The 25,879-nt window shown below is 39.5% G+C and overlaps 1 long non-coding RNA gene across 1 annotated transcript in view; it reads right to left on the reverse strand.

Annotated features, from left to right (window-relative positions):
* LOC121044138 (uncharacterized) overlaps positions 1 to 25,879 on the reverse strand; it is a 213,909-nt gene that overhangs the window by 85,669 nt on the left and 102,361 nt on the right. Inside the window, exon 2 of the long non-coding RNA XR_005797160.1 lies at positions 20,968 to 21,101. This is a non-coding gene — a long non-coding RNA (uncharacterized LOC121044138). The remainder of the gene's footprint in view (positions 1 to 20,967; positions 21,102 to 25,879) is intronic.

The following is a 25,879-nucleotide window of genomic DNA, read 5'->3' on the forward strand; positions in this document are numbered from 1 at the left end:
GATGTGCATAATAGTACTGTTTACCTACAGGTGTTTTTTTTTTTTTTAATTTTTTTTTCAACGTTTATTTATTTTTGGGACAGAGAGAGACAGAGCATGAACGGGGGAGGGGCAGAGAGAGAGGGAGACACAGAATCAGAAACAGGCTCCAGGCTCTGAGCCATCAGCCCAGAGCCCGATGCGGGGCTCGAACTCACGGACTGTGAGATCGTGACCTGGCTGAAGTCGGACGCTTAACCGACTGCGCCACCCAGGCGCCCCTACAGGTGTTTTTTTTAAATGTGTATTTATTTCTTTGAGAGAGAGAAAGAGAAAGGGGGGGAAGAGCAGAGAGAGAGAGGGAGACACAAAATCCTTAGCAGGCTCCAGACTCTGAGCGTCAGCACAGAGCCTGATGCAGATCCCACAAACTGTGAGATCATGACCTGAGCTGAAGTTGGACGCCCAACTGACTGAACCACCCAGATGCCCCTACCTACGGGTGTTTTTAAAACTTAAATGATGTAATAGTTCAGGAAGCATTTAAAAAAAATTGTTAACTGCCTTCCACATGTAAGATTCTTCAATTTAGTCATTTAATAAATATTTAGTATCCACTATGTGTCTGGGGTTATATTAGGCTTTGAGGTTACAACCAGTGACTGAGAAAAGATTCTTGCTCTTGCTTAGTGTCCATTCTTATGGAAGAAAGACATTAAACAAATACATGATCAAAGTCTCTTAGGTGATGAGTGCCATGATACATTTACAACAGGATGAGGTGATCAAGAGAAACCAAAGTGCTCCTTAGGCTCAGTACTTATGCCAAGTACTTTGTTTTTCTTCCGAGACTTCAATAATAAAAAAGGAACCTGACATGCTGAGATGATGAGGGTACAGAGTGTGGTAGCCAGAGGAACAGTTGGTTTAAGGCTCAGTCAGGAATACATTCAATATGACCAAGGAACAGAAAGCTGGTGGGCATGGCCAGAGAGACTAGGAACCTGAAGCAGAAGATGAGGTTGGAGACAGGCAGCTGCTAACTGGATCATGAAGGGCTTCCTACTTCAGAAAAAGAAGTTGGATTTTTTTTTTTTTTTTCAGAGAGAGATTGAAACCGTGGAACACTTGAGAACTCAGAATCACTTCAATAGTCCAGATAAGAAATGATAATATGACAAGAGAAATGGTAGTGGCATAGATTGGGACCATAGCAGTGGAAATGAAGAAAAGAGGCTTTATTAGCAAAATGTTTTGGATATAGAATCAAGAGGACTTGCTGATGCATTGTGTATGAAACATTATATAATGTGAGTAATCAAGGATAACTCCAAAGTTTTGGCTTAAGAAATTGGAAGGATGGGAAGCCATTTACTGAGCTAGGAAAGAACACAATGGATGAAATTTTAGAATGAGCAGAAGTAGCACGTGGGGAAGAATCAAGAGCTCTGTTTCAAATATGTTCATTTTTAGATGCATATTTGACATTTAAGTGGATATGGCAAGGAGGACTTAGGTATATGTGTCTGAGCCTCTTGGAAGAGGTCAGAGCTGGAGATATAAGTATTAGATCACTGACATGTAGATAGTATTTAGTGCTAAGTGAATTGAAGAGGTCACCTAGGGAGAGAGTGTTAAAGAAGAGGCCTCTAGATTACAATGAGTAAAGAAATTGGAGAAGACTGAAAAAGAGGGGACACAGAGACAGGGAAAGAAACAGAAGAGTATAAGGTCCCAAAAGCTAATGGAATGATGGATCTCAGTAACAATGGAATCATCATTGTAGAATGTTGTAGAGAGTTTGAGTTGTGGCAAATCAAATAGCTATGTCCTGGTTAAGGAGATTATAGGGAAGGCATTATGCTGCTTTCTGGCCCTGCTGAAAACAGTGGACCAGTATCTAGTTAATGCATCTGGTGGGGTTGGGTCTTTGTCTGTGTCTTGAATTCCTTAGACCAGGTTATCTGTGGAATATCTTATCTTGTTCTCCACCCTACTTTTGGCATCTGCTCTTTGGTATTCTTGGGAAAACCTTGTTTTTTTTGCATGCTTTCTATACATTTTTACTGGCACTTAGCCACTGACATATTATGCAATGTTTTCCCTATGGTGTATGCCTAATAAATGTTGGAGCTTGAGAGCAGCTTGGGGAAACTTCCCTTAGCTTCCTTCTCACCTCTCTTGACTTGTGGAATCTTAAGTAATCCTTTCTGCCATCCCGGGCTTTGCTGGACAAAGCCGAAAGCCAAACCCACAAAGTCGAGTGTTGAACCCACAACTGGTGTCCCTGACGTGATAAGCCAAACCCACATTGAATAAATTAAGGGTAGAGAAGTGATGATGTGATTTGGCATCATTGAGGTCATTGTCTTCAGAGAGAGCATTACAAGCAGCAAAACCAGTGACAATGCAGAGTTTAAAATTAGTATGTGTCCTCAGACCCTTTCCAGATGTAGGGCACCAATGAACTACTTCCAAAAGTAAAGGTTAACTTGGCTTAGAATTAATATTAATTTCTAGACAGCTGTAGAGGGCAGAAGACCAACAATCTAGACCCCTTACAGCTGTTTTGTCCAATATGGTAGCCACTAGCCACATGTGACTGTTTAAATTTTAAGTTAATTAAAATTAAATGTTATTAAAAATTACTCATCACATTTTAAGTCAAGTGACTACAATAGAGGACAGCACAGATATAAAATACCTCTATCATCACAGAGAATTCTATTAGCCAGTCCTTCCCTAGAGGATGAGGAGAGATCCCTCTTCACTGACCTTGACTGCTAAAGGAAACAGGGGCTTTGGTGATTTAATTAAGGAATTACAGAACAGGGAATCTGACTACATCTCAATTGTCTCCGCCTGCTCACAGACTTGTGAGATACACTGACCACAGCATAGTCCTGCATGATTTACAAGGATGGTTGCAATGAAGAAAGAAATGCCACAGTGAAACAGACCAGCAGTTATGAGGGGCCATTATCCACAACACAAATGAGAATTATATCAAGAAATTTATCTTGACCAGCTAGGTGTGCCAAGGCACTGAGACAGTTGGTGCCAAGCCACTAGCCTCAAGTTCCAAGTAGAGTCCCAAGAGAGAAAAGAGAACAAATTGGTTCCTTTGGTCACATTAAATTGAAAAGTCACTCATTACATGGCTCTCTGTATGCCCTTGTCTTCTCCTGAGGTGTCCTCTCCTCTCCTTCCCTTCTTATTGCCAACACAATCAAATGCTTTCTTGTGCATGAAGCCTCCCATGATGCCCCTCTTCATTGTGTTTGCTTGCCACTTGTATAAGTTATGCAGAACTTGACATACTGTGGCTTTTCATGTAGACTTTTGCAAATGGAAAGAGTTTAGACTTCGGCAGAAAGCCTTGGATATGAATCCTGATTTTACCTGTCAACTTGCATTGTGATTCAGATAAGTTACTTTTCTAATCTAGTTTTCCTCCTGTAAAACTGGAGCATTGAGGCCTCTTTGGAAGGACTTTGAAGTTTTAGATGAGATAATGTGTGAGAATGTCTGCAGTACCATGCCTGACAGAGTGTGGAGGCTGCAGGATCAGATCAATCCTTCTGCCGTATTTCTCCCTACAGCAAGGGATGGCTAGGAAGCTAACACTGCTCTTTGGAACTCCGTATCACAAGATTCTTTCCAGGCTTTTCATTTGCCATACTGTATAACTACTACCTGAGAAAAGCACGAATTACTTCAGAGGTTCACAGATATGCATGAGGTAGAGATTAGTCTTGGCCCTCAAACGTGTATATAAAGAAACAAATGATCCATCGGGAGCTTCAACTCAATTGGGACCGAGGTATGTGTTTATTCTTCTAATGTATATCTGACCCAATGACTCGAAATTAAGTTCTAAAGAATAAGCCTCAGAGTAATATCTCAGACTCAGTGAATGCTACCCAATAGAACTTTCTGCAGTGATGAAAATGTTCTGTATCTTCCCTGTCTGATACAGTGGCTGCTAACCACATGTAGCTTTGGAACACATGAGATGTGGTTAGTGCAAATGAGAAAGTACATATTTAATTATATTTAATTTTGATTATTTGAAATTGAAATTAAATAACCACATGTGGCTAGTGGCAAACATCTTGGAATTCACAGCTTTAGGATATTAGGATGGGGAGGCTTCAGAGATCGGTAAGTCCAATCTCCAATTTACAAAGGTAGAACAACAAAAGAACAAATATTTCCTGAGTGCTTGTTGCATGCCAGACCCTATACTAAAGACTTTCATGTTGTTGCCTTATTAAGATTCCTGATGGCCTCATGAAGTAAATATCACCATCATTTTACATTTAAGAAAATTCTCTTAGAGGCACATGGTTATGCTTATTTCAGTTAGTCTAGGCTAGTGAGGATAGAGAGGTGTGTGTAACTGATGTGGATCACCCTATATAAATTTCAACCTCATGCACAAGTCAGTCCGTGCCATACAGGAGCCTACAAAGAATTAAAAAGTGAAATGAAAAGCCAGTATCAACATCATGACAGTAGAACAAGTGAAGATTCCTCTCAATCACCTTCATTCTCTTGTCTCTTAACTTTCAGCCCCAGGAAATTTATCTTTATGCCTCACCCAATTTCCTGGCAGCCATGTCTGCCCTAATTATGTAACACAATTTTTACTGCTAGCCTAAGCAGGACATAATCAGGTGGTAGGACTGCTTCGGAAATATGCTGATCGTGCACGGGAAATTAACAAACCATTCCTCTGGCACCAGTCAATCCCATTAGCTGGACCGCAACTCCCATACGCAAGGAAAATTGAATGCTGACAATTCTATCCAACACATTAGAAAGTTTCTTTCCATTTATTCTTATGTCAGCTCTTGGGAATTCAAACCGAGGTGATTGATTTGTGCAGTGTATTGTTGTGTCACCTCACTCTTCTATCTGACACCTATTCCCATATCCCTTTTCTGAAGGCACAGTTTGAATGATATCTTTCTCCCCGTCCTCATAACCCTAACATTTCAGACTTTCTAATTGTCTTGGCTTATACGTGGCAGACTGTGGGACTTTGGGGGCCTCCAAAATCACATGAGCCAATACCCATAACACATCTCCTCGTCTATATTCTATGGGTTCTGTTTTTCTGGAGAACTCCAGCTAATGCAATGTGGTTGTATTAGAAAATGACATAGCTTGGGGCACCTGGGTGGCTCAGTTGGTTAAGCGCTGCCTTCGGCTCAGGTCATGATCTCACTGTTTGTGAGTTCGAGCCCCATGTCAGGCTCTGTGCTGACAGCTCAGAGCCTGGAGCCTGTTTCAGATTCTGTGTCTCCCTCTCTCTCTGCCCCTCTCCCACTCATGCTCTCTCCTTCTCAAAAATAAATAAACATTAAAAATTAAAAAAAAAAAAGAAAGAAAATGCCATAGCTTCACTCTACTGTCGAGAAGCCACCTCCAGTCCATCCTGTATGGATTAACAGGCAGAGAAGAGCCTTGATGGGAGACCGAGAGGATGATTTCCAGGGGGATGCCTTTCTTCCAGAGGACAGCTTCAGGCTTCCCCTGAAGAAAGAGAAGAGGTTTTGCCCAAAAAGTCAGAATTAAGAAGTCTTAGCACCACAAACACATACTCAGAATCAAAGGAAACATTCCAAGTGTGAAAAAGATAATTCATTCACACTAAACAGATCAAGAGGTTTCAGGAGTGGGAAAATGTTCATGGTGCTGAAACACAACATATAAATACTGTTCCTGGAAAGAGAACACTCAAGGCTCTCATGGGCATGTCTGGAAAGGTGATGAAAAATCAGGGAGGCAGAGACATTGCAGCTGCTTTGAGAAGTAAATGACCATCTCTGAAACCGGAAATAGGGAGCATGAGAGCAGAGTCAGGAATAGGTTCAGAAGTTAGAGCTACAAGGAAGAAGAAAAATGTTTCCTTCTTACAACCACTGCTGACACACGAAAGGTGGTACCTTAATTGTTGTCACGTCATGACAGTGGAACAGCAGAGACACAAGAGTTTGCAAGGTTTTCACTCAATGCACAAAATTCCCAGGATGTTTGGCTTTTCTGGAACCCCAGGGCCTGTATCATGAGCAGCCCTCATAGCCTCCCTGCCCTGTTCTTAAAGGTCAACAAGGCCCACAAGGCTGTGGCCCCAGTCCTTCCAGATGCTTCTCCATGAGAAAGTTGGAGACATGTTACCATTGTTCTGTTCACATATTGCTCTCCCCACAGTATATTACGGTGGCCCAAATTATCATGTTAAGGTTTAAGAGGACCCAACTCTCATAAAGAAGAGATTTATATAAGATCCAAGATAATTCTTACCAGAGCAAGGTGAAATCTGTCCACATGAATGCATAGTCAGGCATTTCTCAACAGGCTTTAATATAAAACAGTGAGAAAGGCCAAATGAAGGAACACTTTATCCGCATGCTTATGGGATTAGAGCTTGTTATTCACACCAATTCCCTCTCATAAATTGGTTTCCAGAGTCTGATATTTTAAAATCAAATCAGGTCTCCAAAATCCATTTTAGGTTGATAGTCTCAACAGCTGACTTGAATTGTTTTCTGATCTAGAAATGGAAACCTTAAAGACTCAGCCATGCTCTGCTTAGGTTGCCTGGAAACTTCACCTGAATTAAGATTCCCATGCCTCTCCTTTGGACAAAGTACTACAGACGATCTACACAGGGTGAATGTCTCCTTTCCCTCACATCCTCGTAATTTATCTTGGCACATCAGGAGAGTGCATTCATGGACACAAGGAGTCCAAAGATCTGCTTTTTTAAAATTCTTGATGACGTTGGGTTGGCAGAGAAGTTATTTCCGATTTGCCTGAAGAATAAACCGGATGAAGGGAATAAGAGTTCTGAAATAAGTCCAGTGGCTACATCCATCTTAAATAGCCCTGCCCTGGAAATGGGGCCACGAGAACTGGAAATGCAGATGCCATAGTTGAGGGCAGTTTCCACATTTACACAGGAAGGTCTAAACGTGGTATACAAAGAGACACATGAACATGGACTCTCAAGCTGAACTTGATTAGCAGTGCGCTAATTACACAATCCCTGTACACCTCTATTTCCTCATGTGTACTTAGGTGAAGGTAGCTCTAAGCATTCTTATGGGATAAAATACACATAAAATATTTAAACAGGACTTTGTAAGAGCAACATAAATATTAAGTATTTGATTTATCATTTTTATTGTTGTTACATGGGACTTTCTAAAAATACCTGCTTAAAATAGTTTGGAGCCGTATTAAGACTTTGTCATTAGCCAACATCTTTTTTCCACCACTGCAATCCTAATTCTGTTTCTGTATGTCTTTCCATCTTTTCTGTAGTGTACTGAACAGGAAAATGCCCGTATACACCGAGACACAGGATCTAAATTTTGGCAAGATGTTGTACTGGTTCATTCATGTAACACTTTTACAAATAATGCTTTAGAATGGATTATGTGCATATCACTGTGCAAACATTCTGGGGGTGACAAAGGCAAATCGATGTGGTTACATTTTCCAAGTGTTTATAGTCTAGATAAAGGACAATAAATAAATAGGAGAAAAAATATACCTAGCACTACAAGGCAGGTCATGCCTAATGTCAGGTGAGTGGAAAGGACTTTTTTTTTTTAATGTTTTTATTTATTTTTGAGACAGAGAGAGACAGAGCATGAGCAGGGAAGGGGTAGAGAGAGAGGGAGACACAGAATCCGAAGCAGGCTCCAGGCTCTGAGCTGTCAGCACAGAGCCCGACGTGGGGCTCGAACTCACAGACTGCAAGATCATGACCTGAGCTGAAGTTGGATGCTCAACCGGCTGAGCCACCCAGGAGCCCCTGGAAAGGACTTTTAATGCAGCCTAGATCAGTGCTCCAGCTGGACTGTCCTGGCCCTCAAAAACTGGTAGAATATGAATGAGTAGGTGATGGGGTGAGTACAGTCCCATTATAGTACTTTTAAAGAAACATCCCCATGAAAATAGCACAATATGATGGCAGGTTAGTTTAATTTTTCCTTCTTTTTTTTTTTTTTAAGTTTATTAATTCACTTTGAGAGAGAGAGAGCACACACAAGCAGGGAAGAGGCAGAAAGAGAGAGAGACAGACAGGGAGAGAGAGAGAGAGAGAGAGAGAGAGAGAGAGAGAATCCCAAGCAGGCTCCATGCCACCAGCATGGAAACCAATGTGGGGCTCAATCCCATGAACCATGATATCATGACCTGAACTGAAATCAAGAGTCGGATGCCAAACCAACTGAGCCACCCAGGTGCCCCAAGTTTAATGTTTCCAGTAAAATCAATTTCAGCTTCATACTTTCCTTTAGTTATTTAGACATGATTTATTTCAGTCATTTGAGCATAGACGTAATATATGAATTAAAATCTTTGCCTTGTAAGTCCAATTCCTGTGTTTCCTTAAGGACAGTTTCTAGAGAATGCTTTTTTCCTGTGTATGGACCATATATTCCTGTTTCTTTGCATTTCTCATAATATAAATTTTTTGTTAAAATTTGTATATTTAAAAAATATGTGGCATCTCTGATTTATTTATATTTATAAATATAGATTTATATTTCTTCTCTCCGCCTTGTTTATTGTTTTTGGTTGTTCTTGTTTCTACTGTTTGTTTACTGTTTGTTCTTTGCCCTGGTGTAACCACTAAGGTCTTTAATCAACTTAGTGATCACCAAATCCTTGGACAGAGATATATTTTCATCTCTTGCACCAACACATCTACCACTTTGTTATGAGGCTCTGGGTTTGTTGGGATGTGTTTTCAAATCTCCAGCTGTCAGTTTCCAACTCTGCTTTAGCCTTCTCTTCCTGCTCATCCAAAGCCTTCAGGTCAGCCAGAAGCGAGAGATTAGGGCCTTCTCATATCTTCCTAGGCATTTGCACCGCCCCTCACATGCATGTGGTGGATTGCCAGATTCTCAAGAATATGTCAGAGGCTTGCAAAGCTCGCTATGAACACTACATTCCCCAGTTTTTCCTTTTTAAGTTCTTTCTTCTGCCTGTTGTTAGCCACAGCTGGTACAGCTGCCCCTGCTGCCCACAATGTAAAATTCCCACTGAGTGTTTCCAGAGAAGGTCCAAAGGAAAACAATGGTTTGCACTGAGAAAATAAAGATGTGCCCCGAGAGTGGGTATGACATGTCAAATATGGGTCCAATCTTGATAGTTCCCTGAGGATGGGATATTGGGGTGAGCTTCTAGTCTGTTCTGTTCCCTGTGGTGGCCGACATGCTGCTAGTTTTCACAGCTGGGGTCGTTGTGAGGTTGTCAGTCTTTAAGGCCATCACAGAACTGGAGAAAGGGGAATGGAAACTGGCAAGTTAAGTTGCCAAAAAGCTCACTATTCTTATTGAGATCCAGTTGTTCTTCCCAATTGTTTTTCTTGAACAAATAGTCTTTGGATTGTTGCAAGCTTTTGGTTAATTTCCAGAGTTATAAAAAGTTGCTATTGACATTTTGGTCCATATTCTAGTTACTGGTATGCAGGAGCATATTTTTTTCAGATGTCTTCTCTGTTCCATCTCAGACGTGTTCCCAATGGTTGTATATTTTGTCTTTTCACTATTTATGCAAGTATATTTAAGTGTTTTAATGCCACAGTATAGTTTCCATTTGCTGTTTATAGATACTTATGTTGCTTCCACTTTCTTTGTTATCATTATAAAAAATGCTGAGATCATCATCATTCATACCAGACCAAACTGTCTTACCCCTTGAACACATCTCTGTTCTTGTCATTCTGATCCAGCAGCTGGATCCAGCCCTCCTTCTTTGACCCTCATGTGCTGCCACCTCTGCTCTGTGACCCAACCCAATCGTTACCTCCTCTGCAAGATCTCAGGGTTTTCCACACAGTATTTGCTGCCCTTGCATAACACTTAGCTTTAATTTCTAGTACAACATTTATCGCGTGGTATTGTACCGACTTGTATGCATGCTGATATCTCACCTAGACTCAGGTCTTTGAGAACAGAGATATTTTCTGGTTTATTCTTTACTGTGAGTCCTTAAGGGTATTAACTTTCTGTGCTCTATCATCCTCTTATTCAAAAACTGCTTCCCAGAATTCCATCCTTGTCTTTTTAGAATTTATTTAATATGTGTATTCTGGGCATTGTATGTTTAAGCCAATGCATTGCCCAAGGGTGATTTTTAACTTACCAATAAAGCCAGGCAATGCAGACTGTTCTATATGGTTCCCAGAATTCTCTTAGCTTATCCCTAGCCTGTATCATTTTGGCTTTGGCCTTATCTCAATTCCTGATCCCAGGATTTCATTTCCTTTTATACTTCCATTTGAACATGGTACCTAAGGTGTTTACTGTCTTGAACCATGATCTGGGTCTCTATATTCAATGCCCAATCCCATTCCTGCTCTCTCTGCCACCCTCCCTCTGCTCTCTGCACTGGCTCACCACAGGAGACTAGAACATTCTATTGCAAAATCAATTCTATGGCATACTGGGAAGAGGAGGAGTTCCACAGGGTGTTGGCAAATCATAGGCACAGAATTATAGCCCCTGGAGAAGGACATCAAATCTAACCATATGGTATGTCAGATCTTTTCCCGATCTGGACAAGGTATGGAGAATCAAAGGATCCCCAGATAACAGACCAGTGACAATTTTAGAAGTGCAGGGTGGTAGGGGGTGTCAGAGAGAGAGCCAGGATGTCCTAGAAATCTGGTCTAAAATAAGGCATGGAAAAATAAAAGAATTCAGTCTTCTGAGTTTGACACATGGCAGGGTCAAATACATTGGCAAGTTTCCGATGGGCTATCCCTCTGGCCCCTGAACAATGACGTCTACTTTGTTGAGGCCCAGGTGGGACTCCCACCAGCCTGCATTGCCCTGTAAGGTCAAAATTCCAGGCACAAAGGGAATTTTTTCACAGGGTGTTCAGGGGGGTGTAGCTCTCTGGGAACCATGAAGACTCACTGGGACCTTGTGCCATCAGACATAAAACAATAACTGCAATTTCAAAACCCTTTAGGTTTGAGTAATAAGTCTCTCTTGTACCCTGACCATTTGACTTCCTCTTAGTGCCAGAGTAGCTGGCAGGTAGGTATCTGTACAGTAACCGTACAGCATTCATTAACTTGCTCATCTGCCCTTTATATAAAAAGTGCTGCTTGTCGGACAATATGTAGAAGAGAACATAGTCTGCTGATTTGCTGTAGAGAGAGAAGGGCAAAAAAGATTTAAATATTCTCTGTCACTTGGCAGTTTCAAATGCTTCATTGCATCTATTCACAACAGAAAGAACTGAATGTATCTAACAAAAAGGTGCCTGTCCTTTGATTACTGGTTCTGGAATGGTCTATTAGATTTCCTGATGTGGGCACTTGCTTAAAATGCAGAAAATAGTGTCCATCTATTTTCTTCTTGATGTTCACTGCAGTTTGGACATAATGTTCTTTTTTTTTTTCCTTTTTTTTTTTTTTTTTGGTATGATAATTACATCAGGCCAGTCAGCCCTTTTATGTTTGATGGGCAGGTCTGAGCACTGAGGCCAAACATAAATATTTTGAAAATGAGAGGAATAGATAGCCTTCTAGAGTAAAGATAGTCCCTGTAACTATTTTATTCAGGAAATAATGAGAAAATATAAGGTCCTTGAAGTGCTGAACACTATTGTTTATTTTTTTGTCCCTTTGTCTACTTTTCCTTCTGACACAGATGGTGAGATAGCATGAGAAGTGTTAGCTGTAGATCTTATTTTAAACTGCCCTTAGAAGAAATGTAACTTTTTCTGTTATTGACTCATCTATATCTATATCTATATCTATATCTATATCTATATCTATCTATATCTATCTATCTATCTATCTATCTATCTATAGATATACATACATATATTTAAGGGGAAAAGTATCTTCTCTGAGGAAGCAGGTTTTCAATAATCTGAGGTCATTTTTTTGAGGCTTAAGGCTAATTACTGGAAAATCAGTGGGATTTCAATCACGGATCGGATTTGGTTATCATAATAAGTAAGACACTAGAATTTTCTGAGTTCTTCTACAGGAAGGGGATTACTGGAAAATAAGTCCATTCAACTAATAGACCCGAAACAACCATGTCATCCCCCAAATGTTGGAATTTCTCTGAGAATACTGTAGCATGATAGAGTAAAACTCCATTTATTCGGTGGATGATCCGGGCCATCGAGGGAGTGCTCCAGGAGCATGGAACTTACCCTAGTAGTGCCAGAGCTATTCTTTTTGAAAGATTTTAAAAGGAGAAAACTTTAACATTCTGAGGAAAATGTTTCTGAATTTATTATACCTCCCTCAAGAGGGAATTCTCTTGAAATCCAGTCCCATGGCCTGAATTATGAGTATGATAAAAGGGCTTTTAAGGTCAAATACGTTTGGGCAATGCTGAGTTAAACAATTCAAAAAAGAAAAAAAAAGGCTTATTTATTATTATATGTATTAGTTTGTATGCTAATAGGCAATGCAAATCATCTAAAGGCTTACATAAAATGCAGTAGTTCAAACCCTTATCCGGTCATAAATTCTGCTGTTTTTCAGCAATTCATTGCTAAGGGACTGCTATGTCATGAAATATGCTTACAGAATCTTTTCATTATAATCTTCCCTGCCTTTTAAAATAAACTACACTGAATATTTCTCTTCGTGACTAATATATTGTTGGTGATCAATAATTTCGAGTTGTAACAGATGAATGACCTTAGATGCTATTGAGGAATATGGAGTGATTTCTCCTTCCATAAATGCCAAATAGTGATGTGTGTGTGCGCGCGGGCGTGTGTGTGTGTGTGTGTGTGTGTGTAAAAGGAAGCACACAATGTTGTTCTTTTGTATGTTCATAAAGAACATAATTCTATTGGTAGCTGTAAGTCATGTCCATGACTCTGGTGTGATATTTCTGTCCCTTTGGGCAACTGTCTGTGCGCATGCCTGTAGCAATGTCTTTACCACCTGTTATTTTTCGTTCTTCAGTTGCTGCACATTAGGAAGCCAAATAAAGGGTAATTTGGGAAAATAGCATAGGGCAGGGGAAAAGGACAAGCAGGGCCATTGCAAGTCACTTAGAATCCTGCAGACTTGACTTCAGAATCTGGCTCTGCCCCTTTCCAGCTGTGAAACTGAGAAAAACATACGGCCACTGTGAACCTCTGCTATTTCGTTTCCACAGTGAAAGCAGTGGCATGTAGAGTGGAGAAAGCTGCTTCCTTTCTCCCTGTCTTCCCACCTACCCTAGGTCCTTCCACAACCCGTGAAAGGAGAAGTTTCTCGTCAAACAGCAGGTGGAGGTCAGGGCCTTTTTCTCAGAGAGCCCCTGTGGGCACTGACACACCCAATAATGAGATAGTATTTTTCCATTTCCTTTCTGCCGTTTTTCACTCTGTTTTCAGAGTCCAATCTGGAATCTCTAAGGAAGGAGAGGTGCTCCGTAGAGATGCACTTGCTCTAAATTTTGGTCACATTTCCACCAAATGTCACAAATCCAGTACATCTAAACACACCTCCCTCACAGCATCACAGGGAGAGTTAAATGAAGATTCTACAGCTGCTGCTGGTTCTTATCCACCAGGAAGAACTCTTCTTATTATAACTCCTTCTCAAGTATGAATTCATGAACTCCAAATAAGGTTCAGATGATCTCTTGCATAAATAAAGCGCATGTGCTTTTGTGTGAACATCACAGATCATAGCTATGTTCCAGATTAAATGCCAGAAGAAACAAGTATTGTCATATTCTGCATTTACCATTGGTATCCAAGAAAGGTTTAGCTAAATTTTAATAAATATAATATATAAAACAGAAAAATTATTCTTCTTAATTTAAGAAGAAGAAATTAAATTTTATTAAATTTTAATAAATATAATACATAAAACAGAAAAATTATTCTTCTTAATTTAAGAAGAAGAAATTAAATGTCATTTAATATGTTCTATCACAGGGGCGCCTGGGTGGCTCAGTTGGTTAAATGACTGCCTCTTGATTTTGGCCGAGGTCATGATCTCACGGTTTGTGGGTTTGAGTCCCACATTGGGCTCTGCGCTGACAGTGTGAAGCCTGTTTAGGATTGTCTCTCTCTTTCCCTCTTTCTCTGCCCGTCCCATGTGTTCTCTCTCTCTCTCTCTCAATCTCTAAAATAAATAAATACACGTAAAAAAATTTAATATGCTCTATCATAAATGATAGCCTCATAGAAGGGTTGCCTACCTGTGACATCACCCCAATTAAAATATTTGGAACCACAGATTATATTAGGGCCTCTTAAACAGTTTTAATTGAGTCACTTATTACCTATACATGGGATATACTTTTCTCCCTCTTTAACCTATATTGTTCATCTATTTGATCAAGAAGAATATCATCCCCTGGGCCATGGGTAAAAAGAAATATTCCAGTGCCACTGTGTGGGTTAGTCTGATCTATGTATTTGGTGAATAAATGTAAATGTTAAGAGAAATGCTCTGCTCTCTTTGCCGCATTGTCCTGATAAAGATTGGATTTGAATTTTTAAAAATAGAAAACATAGTACAGAGCTTGAGATAGAATATTAAAAAAAAAAAACTGTTGGCCAATGGAATAGAAATGGCAGTACCTTCCTCCCCCCCCCCCCCTTTTTTTCTTTGATCTATCCCTGCCTTTGGCAGATCTAACTTTTTTTGTTGTTGCTAAGAATTTAAAATTTCTTACAGAATACTCTGGGAGAAAAAGCTCTTTATAGTGTCCAGGCAAGTGAGAAAATGTAAATGATCCAGGAAAGTAAACCTTACAGTACGATGCTGGTATAGCATTTCTAATTTCATGTCAATTATCTATTTCAGTTAAAGTTCAATGGTTTTTATTGAGAATTATTCTTTTATGACCTTAAACAATAATAACACTAAGTAATTTCAGATAAAAATCATGTGTTATTCATAAAGGAAAAGTAATCCTCTCTTACATTTTTGCCTTGCTCTTTCATTTATGAAGCTCTCACATGTGACCTTTCACCTGAACCTCATCGCAGCCTCGTGTGGACAAGCTGTGATAAACATGAGGTATTTGAGTACTGAGACATTAAGAAACTTTGCCAGTGTCATCCAGCTATTGAGAAAGCAGCATGGACACGTATGGAAATAGGTCTAGATTTCTGGTTCTCACATCCTTTCACTTCCTTTTTGAAAATTAACAACACGCATTCATACATAGACCATGTACTATTGTCGGCCTAGAGGCCTCAGGGATGTTGGAGGTGAGCTGCTCTCTGCTTTGGGGAGTTTCATTTCAATAAGGGGAAGGTGGACTAAAACCAGGTAATGAACACATGTAATAATATCACATAGTTACAAGTGAGGAAGAAAAAAAATAACTGGGGGTAGGGACAGGTCCTTGGCCAATATATCTAGGGAGGTCACTAAAGTGTGTCGGCTAGGAATCCCACAATGTGAAAATCCCAGTTAAAGTAGTTTGAAGTATAGGAACATTACCTTACATAATAAAACATGGAAGTAGGCAGTTCCAGGATTGGTTGACTCAGCAGTAAAACAATGTCAGGGTCTGAAATGTTTTTGGCTTTCCTCTCCTGGATACATGATGGCTACTACAGTTTCAAGGACCAGGTCCTCATTTAACATGACAAATGAAGGCGTGGGCTTTCTTGTTTCTTTCATAAAGGCAAAGGAAATTCATAGCTGTAACTAGACTGTTGTTTCACTAAATTACTAGGCACCATAGACTAGCCATGTCGATACATAAAATTATCAATCACAGTAGCATATGAGAAGGTGACCTATAAAATGTAAATTCCACTCTTGAACCCCATTATCTCCATCCTTCCAACTTCCTCTCTGGTTCCTACACCAGCAATCCCTCAACCGCTGATCCTATTGACTTTGTACTTTTGGTGTTTTTTTTGGTAGTTTGGTAGTTTATTTTATTTTATTTTTTTTAAATATATGAAATTTATTGCCAGTTGGTTTCCATACAACACCCAGTGCTCATCCCAAAAGATGCCCTCTTCAATACCCATCACCCACACTCCCCTCCCTCCCATCCCCCATCAGCCCTCAGTTTGTTCTCAGTTTTTAAGAGTCTCTTATGCTTTGGCTCTGTCCCACTCTAACCTCTCTCTCTCTCTTTTTTTTTTCCTTCCCCTCCCCCATGGGTTCCTGTTAAGTTTCTCATGATCCACATAAGAGTGAAAACATATGGTATCTGTCTTTCTCTGTATGGCTTATTTCACTTAGCATGAATTCAGCAAAGTCGCAGGATACAAAATCAATGGTGACTTTGTACTTTCAATTCTTCCCCATATGCCTTTATTCCTTCAGTAATTCAGCTTAGATTCCATGTCTCAGCACTATCAATGCTCTAGCACAGACACTCATGTCCTCTGGCCCTCCTTCCCTCTACTGTGCTTGTCTATCAAGGACCCAGTCTTGGTGAAATATACCATTCATTCCATTCCTGTACATGAATTATTGAATGTTACTGGATTGAAATCATACAACTCTATTGACAGGAATCATTCCCTATTTATGACCACATATTTCAAATGGTCACTCAATACTGCTCAATGATGTCATTGCATCTCTCTACTGAATTCATTCTCCCACACAGCAAGATGGCTGTTTCACACTTTTTTTTTCTTCTCACAGCTTGAAGGACTAATCACCACTGTCAGCTGATCATCTCCAGAAAGAAAAGAACGGTACTGCAAAGAAAGCTACCTCATTTTCACAGGACCAGCCTATTAACCCACTAGCATCTGAATCACTTTTTTGACATCTTAGTAAATGGAAGATGCAAGTTCTGATTTCAGTACAAACCCTCCACTTACCCTGCCTCCATCCCATCTTACTTGGTATGGATGTGAGCTTCTATTTTATACATCTCCTCTCTAAAGGACCACTCCAATCAGCACACCAATGTGCTTCTGAAACTCCAAATTGCCCTCCAGATACAATTACGTTTCTCTGTTGTTCTTAACATCAAAACCCTTCAAAATAACGGTTAATACTTCCCCTCGATGTTGTTCCCTAATATCACCTTCTCAACCTACTTCTAGGCTTTTCTACCCCCCATACCACTGAAATAGCTCAATCATTGCACCAAAAAACTACATCTTGCCAAAGGCAATGATCAATGTTCAGTCACCTTTATTTGACTTCTCAGTAGCATATGACTGGGTTGATCTCTCCTTTTTGAAATAGTCTCTTACCTCAGTCTCAGGAAAACTGTCCTCAAGTTGTTTTCCTTCTATCCTAGTGTACCTTCCTTCTCAACCACCTTTCACGCATCTTTGTCCTCTTCCAATTTAAGCGTTGGGATGAGCCGAGGCTGTTTTCTCCACCCTTTTCTTTTCTCTCTTCTTTATTTACACCCTTCCTAGGTAATCTCCCTCAATCCCAGCCACCAAATTCCCCCAGACCAAACCTCTTCTTAGATTTCGTGCTCTGATATCCTACTGCCTACTCAACAGCTACACTTCGGGGCATTACAATCCTCCCTGTCGCAATATGGCTGGAATGACAGTGTTGCCACTGTCTGCCAAATCTGCTTCTCCAGCAGCCCCAGCTCCAACCCCATTTCAGCATTCCCCATCTCTCCCATCCAGTCACTCAGGCCCAAAATTCATTTTCATCTTTCTCTTTCTTGCACACCCCAAATTCAATCCAGCATTAAGCTTTGTTGCCACTACCTCCAAAACATACCTTAAATCTGAACGTCTCTCACCATCCGCCATTCTAGAGCAGTAGCACCAATCACCACCCCCACCCTATCTCCCTGGACTGTCTGATTGCCTGTGCTCCCCGAGAGTCATTTCTCCCGTCACAGCCACAATGATCTTTCAAAGAGCAAATTATGTCTGTTTGCGCCTGCTGAAAACTCCACAGTGGCTGTTCACCGCACTTATAATGTAATCCAAACTCTGTCCTGGCAAGTTGCTTCTTGATCTGTCTCTTACCTCCCTTTCTGACATCGTCCCCTCTACCTCCCCCTTTTTCTTTTTTTAATTTTTTTTCAACGTTTTTTATTTATTTTTGGGACAGAGAGAGACAGAGCATGAACGGGGGAGGGGCAGAGAGAGAGGGAGACACAGAATCGGAAACAGGCTCCAGGCTCCGAGCCATCAGCCCAGAGCCTGACGCGGGGCTTGAACTCACGGACCGCGAGATCGTGACCTGGCTGAAGTCGGACGCTTAACCGACTGCGCCACCCAGGCGCCCCTCTACTTTCCCCCTTTTGTTCACTCCACATTATTCTATTTTATCTCCGTTATAACATTCTTCTGTTCCCTCAAATTATCTTAATTATTAAATTGCTCATTGTTTATAAATATAGTTTACTGTCTATAAGTCCCCACTTGAGTATAAATTCCATATGTACATCTTTTCCATATACCCTGCTGTCTCCCAAGTACTTGGATTGATCACTGACACATGAGTGAAATATATGCTTGCAATATATCTTCTGTTTGGTCACATTTGGTAGAAATGTAGATAAAGGAACTATTTTGCTTTCCTCTGAACTTGACTATAAGAAGACAACAACCCAACATTACAACAAATGAAAGTTGACACCCAATCTTGCTGTGGGGACACTGGGGGTTGGAAGGATCTGTGGCAAAGAGGAAGGTATGCATCTCACACAAAGGGGAGACTGCTATTCAGCATTAGGCACCAGCCACCCTGGAGGAAGGTAAGCCCAGTGTCCCAATATGCTTAATTTTGTTTTCTTTTAAGGAAGCCTTCAATACTGATTTTAAGTGGTATCTCTAGATATATAAATATTCAAAATCAACTCAATTCCTTAAAAAAAAAAAAACCCTGTATGAAAACTGAACATAATCCACATGCAGAATTATTTTGGTTTGTAGACTTTCATTTTGCAGCTTTTGCTGTAGGTAATTTCATGGGCAAGAAAGAAAAACATAAAGAAACTTAGTGTAGTGTCTTGGCTGATGATGAGGAAAACAGTGGAATCTGTAGGCAACTCGAAGAAGCTTTGTTTCAGAGTTTTACCCCTACATAGGGCCTGACTAAGCATTTTGGAGTTGGTCTGAGGTCTGAAGCCCCTACCTTCACAAGCAACTTTCAAAACAACAGAGACATTTTCTCTTCCTTCAGGACACTGGTTGCTGTGGTCCATGAAAGCAAAAATCACACAGAAACAAGAAGAGGGTAAAAATAACTAGAGGCTTATAGGGGTAGGGATAGGGGCAGCGGCACAGAAATCAGAATTCCTCACCTACAGTTCAAGGGGACTGGGGCACTCATCTAATTCGGCTCATACTTGCGTTCAGTATCTCCATTCTGTGACCAGAATAATGCTGAAAATTTATCTTGAGAAATATTTAAAATCGCATTAATAAAAAACAAGGAGTAAGTATTTCCTTTTCCATTTAGACACCCTGCAAAGGTATTGTTGTTACAACTCAGTTCCCTTTCATCTAAATAAACATTCTCTGGCACTTTCCTACGGCCACACACAGTATTTGTTGCTGTAAAAACTGCTGAATTAAATAGTATACAGACAGTCCCTGACTCATGATGGCTCAACTTACAGGTTTTTGACTTTACAATGGTACAAGACTGATGTACTTGTTCAGTAGAAATCATACTTCGAATTTTGAATTCAGGTCTTTTCTTGGGCTTGCATTATACTGGGCAGTGGCAGTGACTGCACCTCCCAGTCAGCCAGGTGATCACTAGAGCAAACCATTGACAACACTTTCACACATATACAAGGATTGCTCTTCACTCTCAGCACAGTATTCAAGAAATTACATGAGATCTTCAACCTTTACTATAAAATAGGCTTGTGTTAGATGATTTTGCTCAGCTGTAGGCTAACGTAAGTGTTCTGAGCACATTTAAGGTATGGTAGACTAAGCTATGATGCTGGGTAGGTTAGGCATATTAAATTCATTTTTGACTTCCAATATTTTCAACCTATGATGGGTTTATCTGGATGTAATCCCATTATAAGTCAAAGATTATCTGAACAGAATTTGCCCTTAATGAGAAAAATATATTCTCTACCCCTTTTCTCCCATGTCAGTTGGGATCACTCCCTCATCTCTAGAGCCCCTTTAAAAGAGAGTTGGACAGAACTGGTGGCAGTTAGCAAAGTCTTCCACATAAGTGTTAATTGATTTATTATGTTCATGCCATGTTTCTATCACCTTGATTGTAAGCTTCTGGAGGGGAAGAACTGAGTTTCAAACTTCTCTTTTTTACCTCAAGGACCTAGTATGGGTTGGGCCTCCAGGATTTTCTCAATTATCCCATGTTAAACTTGGGACGGCTTAAAAGTTTTGTGGTAGACAAGGACACTTGCCTCTGGCTTTCCCAGGAAAGGGAATAAGGGCACAGGTGGTCAAGCTTCTTCTTTTCTTCTTTTGTAGTTGTTATTCCTCCTAATGTAGGAAGAAGAAAGTTCATACTCCTCCATGGAAATCATAATCCTATTTTTTTTCTAAGCTTGGCTGGCTCTTTTCAGAATTTCTGCAGAAATTCCACCAAAAGTTATACCTTCCAGAGTATTAACTCCACGGAAAAAGACAGTTGATTCCACAGTTGGGAAGTTTGGCTTTTGTTAGGGCTATGAAGTTTAAGAGGACCATAGTGGTATGTGTTCCATGTCATTCCAACCTTGAACACTTATAATGAATTCCACCATTGGAGAAAACTAACCTGCTTTCAAAATATATTGAGATCAAGATACTTGCTAGGTACAAATGGTAGGATGAGCCTCCAAAATGACAAGAATTGTCTCTCTATTCGGAACAGGCAGAAAGAAAGTGTAATGGAACAATGTACTTGGAACTCTGTGTGAGCCCTCCACCAGTGAAATACTGTGAATTACCAAAGCCTTTAATTAATGTATTTAACACCTTTATTTGGCAAATTAGTCTGTTTAATCCCATTTATACCAAGGGGCAGAGAGAAATGAAATGACTCCGAGTCATAGAAGCCGAGGGAAACAGGCTTAGCCCATAAGTCAGTCTTACCTGGACCATTTGCAGAAAAAAATACTGGGTCTTCCCCCCCAGAATCTATTTCAAGCAATTCCCTCTCTGATGTGCTTGTCAGTGTCCCTTCTGCTGCTATGCATGAGGAATGAATGGGAACCTACAGAGTAGACCTAGAATCAAAGAGAAAGAAGGCTTTGTTACTCTTCAAGGTTCAGCAGAAAAGAAATGCCCAGAAATCATGGATGACCTCAGCAAAACTGAGCTTTATTTATACACCTGCAAAGGAAAGAAAGAAGATCGAGGTCCCCAAATGGTCTTGGTAGGCAGCTTCATACATTATGTCATCTGATTCTATTCTCTCAACAACACTCTGGCATAGATCTATTAACCATATTTTACACACGAGTAAGCCACAGCTCAGAGAGGTTAAATAAAGCAGAATCTATTAATTAACAGTATGTGGCCTGAAATAATTCCATAGTCCATCCTCAGCAGGACACTGTTCAGCTTCCACACAGCAATTAATAAGCTGTGCAACCTTGGAAAAATTACTTAGTGTCTCTGTCTCTATAAAAATGAAGGAGCTGGAGTTATCCATTGTGGATAAAGTGATGAATGGCCCAACCTACAATGGGAGAGACACATGAGCAGAGGCATAACTACTCAACTGGTAATAATGCTTGGGATAATGTATAGCACAGGCTATTAAGAGAGCGGAGAGGTGCATTTAATATAGGCTAGGGGTTAGAGAAAGCTACACTTGAGCTCAACCTTTAGAATTTGTAAGATTTGGGGGATGTGGTGAGAGGGATATCTAGTAGAGGGAATAGCTTCAGACAAAGGTGTTGAGAGATACTCAGATAAGCATGTCAAGAGTAAAGCAGGGAGGGAGCTGGATACTCTCAGCTAAGTCAGTAAGAGAATGAAGGTTCTGTATACAAGAATGCTTAGATATTTTGCCTTGAAAAGGAAAGGAACTGGGGCACCTGGTGGCTCAGTTGGTTAAGCTTCTGACTTTGGCTCAGGTCATGATCTTGGGGCTTGTAAGTTCAAGACCCACATTGCACTCTCTGTTGTCAACACAGAGCCCGTTTTGGATCCTCTCACTCCCTCTCTCCTCTCCCTGTCTTTCTCTCTCCCTCTCTCAAAAATAAACATAAAAAAAAAAAAGGAACCAATAGAGGGTTTTAAGCTGAAGATAATTCTGGGTGCTGTAAGAAGAATGGATTGCAGAGTTTGGGACTCAAGGCAAGGAGACCAGTTAGGTGACTGTTGCTTGCTCCAAAAAATAAATGAACAAGAACACCAGAAATTGGGCTAGGGAAAGGAAAGAAAGGAAAAAAAAAACACAAAAAAACCTATGGTGACCTAGTTAGTAAATGCACTCTGTCAGTAGACAGAAGAGGTGAATTACAAAGCAACGGTGGAATGATGGATTCCAGAAGAATTTGAAAAGAATTCTTAATACTTTGAGATATTAACTGGCAGTTAAGCATAGAGGATCAGGGTTCTGGGGTCAGGGAGACTTGGGTTTAAATGCAACTGCTGCTACTTATCATTTTTGTGATTGTTAAAATATTACTTAACTCCTCTGAGGCTAAATTTCCTCATATGTAAAACAGGGAAAGGTAGTAACACCTATCACATGAAGTTGTTGTAAGATTAAATAAGGAACAAAATAAAGACATGTAAAGGACTTGGCACAGTGCCTGGCACATAGTAAATGCTCAAAAAATAATGGTGTTATTATGAGCCAGAAAACTCCCATTAACCCTCCACCCCCAAATCCAAATAGCAGCAGGACGGCATTCACATACACCATCCATGATTATTGCTTATTAAATTCATCAAGTAAACAGTTCTTTTGAAACTTCTGAAAACAGCTTTTGCAAAGAATTTCCAGTGCCAATGTCCATGGGCATTCCAGTTCTATTACATCTTTGCTTATATTGGACATTAAAATCTCAGTTCCTTTTTTTCTCTCTTATTCATTATAGTAGGTCTTTATATACAAAACACTTTACTGTGCCTGTTCATTGACTGTGCATACACATAATAGGACAGAATAGGAAGGTGCTGGTGAAAGCCAAAGTGAAATGATTAGAGACTGATTTGAGTCAGCAGTGAAAAAATAAGAAAGAGGAAAAAAATCTCATAGAGTGTCTGACTTTCCAGTTCTCTTCACCAAGAGAGGTCTGTGCAAACTGTGCCTGGCTCCAAACTTAGTTACTCCAGCTCTCTGGCTCCAAGCAGGGAATTGATGAAATGTTATCAAGCATCATTCTATATTGCACTTTGGGAGCTCCAGCATTTATTTAGAATGAAGTTGGAAGAATTGGAGGAAGTAAAAGCCAGATTAGAATTTGAAGACAGGCACAACTTGTTCTGAAACTGTCAGGCAGCTCTACAGAGAAGCCCCATGCAATCTGATAATCAGCTTACAACTGAACTGTTCAGATTCGTGATGAACTTTACCAGATCTTCTTCTCTCCAAGCTCTACTAAAGTTGACTGATTACAGTTACAAAGTTTGAACCACTAAGATTCTCTCTAATTGTGGTATATAATTCATAAGAAATGTCACTTGAAAATCAAATATGAAAGTACAGTTACCTCCTAAGATACATTACTAACATTAACTTATTCTATGAGTTTTTCCAAATAATCAATGCATAAAATATGCGAGATGTTCAATCAGGCATCTGAAAATATTCTTCTTGCTATATTCTTGCCTAAAAACTTTATTTAAGTCTCCATCACCATCTCTTGGATTATTAACAGTGTTCTCACTGGAATATCTGTCTCCATCCTGGTGTTAATTACCAGGGATGATGATGATGATGATGATGATGATTCAGGCTTTTTTTTTAAAGAGAAGTTTTAGGTTGACAACAAAGTTGAGAAGGAAGGTACAGAGATTTTCCATATACTCATTGTCCCATACATGCAGAGCCATCCACATTAGCGACATCATTCGCCAGGGTGGTACATTTGTTACATTTGATAAACCTACACTGAGTGACATAATCACTCAAAGTCCATAGTTTACATTACAGTTCGCTTGTGGCACTGTACATTCTATGAGTTTAGACAGATCTATGACATGTGTCCACCCGGCATGCTTCTCAAGAACAAATATAAATCAATGCTACAGTGGGAGTTTTATAAGTAACTCAAGGACATTGGGCCAAATGGTCATTCAACTAATAAAGCTACAGAAAGCTAGTTTTGAACATGTAGGAACATAGGAAATACCATATTCTTGAATTCTTTCTGAGGAATATATTACAGGATGGGCTCCAGCCTACTAAGGGTTGACTGAGGGAAATTTTAACTTATCCCAATAAAAAGTTAAACTATTTTACTATAGCTTGGTAAGTTGATACTAAAGTCCATGTGGAAACATTAAACATACAACAACATATAATATAGTTATAATAATACAGTTAAAGAAGATTCATGAGGGAAGGAGAATTTATTTTAACAGATATTAAAACACACAGCCACACCTACTAAACCATACTAATGCATGAGTAGATAGAAGATTAATGGAATGAAATAGAAAGTCCAGAGACACAATGTATTACATATAAAAATTTAGTACATTAAAAAGGTAGTGTCTCATATCATTGAGGAAAAGGGCTTTTAATAGATGGTGTTAGAATAACTGGATAGCCATTTGAAAAGTTTAGGTTAGAACATTTTCTGACATCCTACATAAGAATAAATTCCTAATATATCCAACAATGTAAAAAATATAAATCTATTTGAATATTAAAAGAAAAATTCTTATATAACCTGAGTGTAAAAACAGTGATCCATTATACAAAATCCAGCCTCAATTTGAAAACAAAATTAATAAATTTTACAACAAAAATATTTCAAATCATGGTATAATAGCAAAATCACAAGAATAGGACGAATTGGAAGAAAAACATGTTATGTGGGGCATCTCGGTTAAGCGTTGGACTCTTGATTTCAGCTCAGGTCATGATCTCTTGGTTCCTGTCATTGAGCCCCAGGTTGGGCTCTGCACTGACAGTGCAGAGCCTGCTTGGGATTCTCACCCTTCCTCTCTTTCTCTGCCCCTCCCCTGCTTGTGCTCTTTTTCTCTCTCTCTCAAATTAAATAAATAAACTTAAACAAAAAAGGAAAATGATTTATGTATCACAGATAAATGACTAACAGCACTAAAATATGAAGACTTTATTTTTAGTTGGTAGGGAGTAGACCAAAAATGAGCAAAGGACATCAAAAAAAAAAAAAATCACAAAAAATGTTTTTAACATATGAAAAGATGTTCAATTCTATTCATAAGATCAGTGCAAATTTAAAACCACACTAAAATATCATTTCTCACTCATTAGATTGGCAAGAAATCCAATAGCTTGATAAAACACACCATTCGCAAAACTGTAGGAAAACAGTCACTCATACAATGTTTATAGAAATAAAAACAGTATAACAATGGAGAGAAATTTAGCAGTATCTAATAAAATGAATGTTCATTTAGCCAGAAATCCACTAAGAATTTACATCTTAACCCAGAAATCTGCTAAGGCTTTATTTGATGCTACAGGTCCAAAAGCAGGAAAATAAATTTGCATAAGGTTTTTATTTGCAACATTATTGGTAATTGCAAGGTGTTTTAATCAACCTAAATGCCCAAATATAGAAGAATTGCTAAATAAATTGTATTACATCCACCCCAAGTAGTGCTTCACAGCTGTAAAAATGAATAAGGAAGGCCCCCGAACTGAAATGGAATGAATTGCAGGATATATTGTAAAGTGGAAAAAAAAAAAAAAAAAAAGGCAACAACAAAGAAAACCACACAGTATATATAGTGTGCTAACTTTTGGGTAAAAAACAAGATCATATAATAAGATAAGATACATATATATGCTTAGTGTTGCAAAACGCCAACATAGGAAGGATAAACCAAAAAC

Source organism: Herpailurus yagouaroundi, unplaced genomic scaffold, assembly GCF_014898765.1.
Source record: "Herpailurus yagouaroundi ecotype Mexico unplaced genomic scaffold, PumYag 188, whole genome shotgun sequence".
Taxonomy (NCBI): domain Eukaryota; kingdom Metazoa; phylum Chordata; class Mammalia; order Carnivora; family Felidae; genus Herpailurus; species Herpailurus yagouaroundi.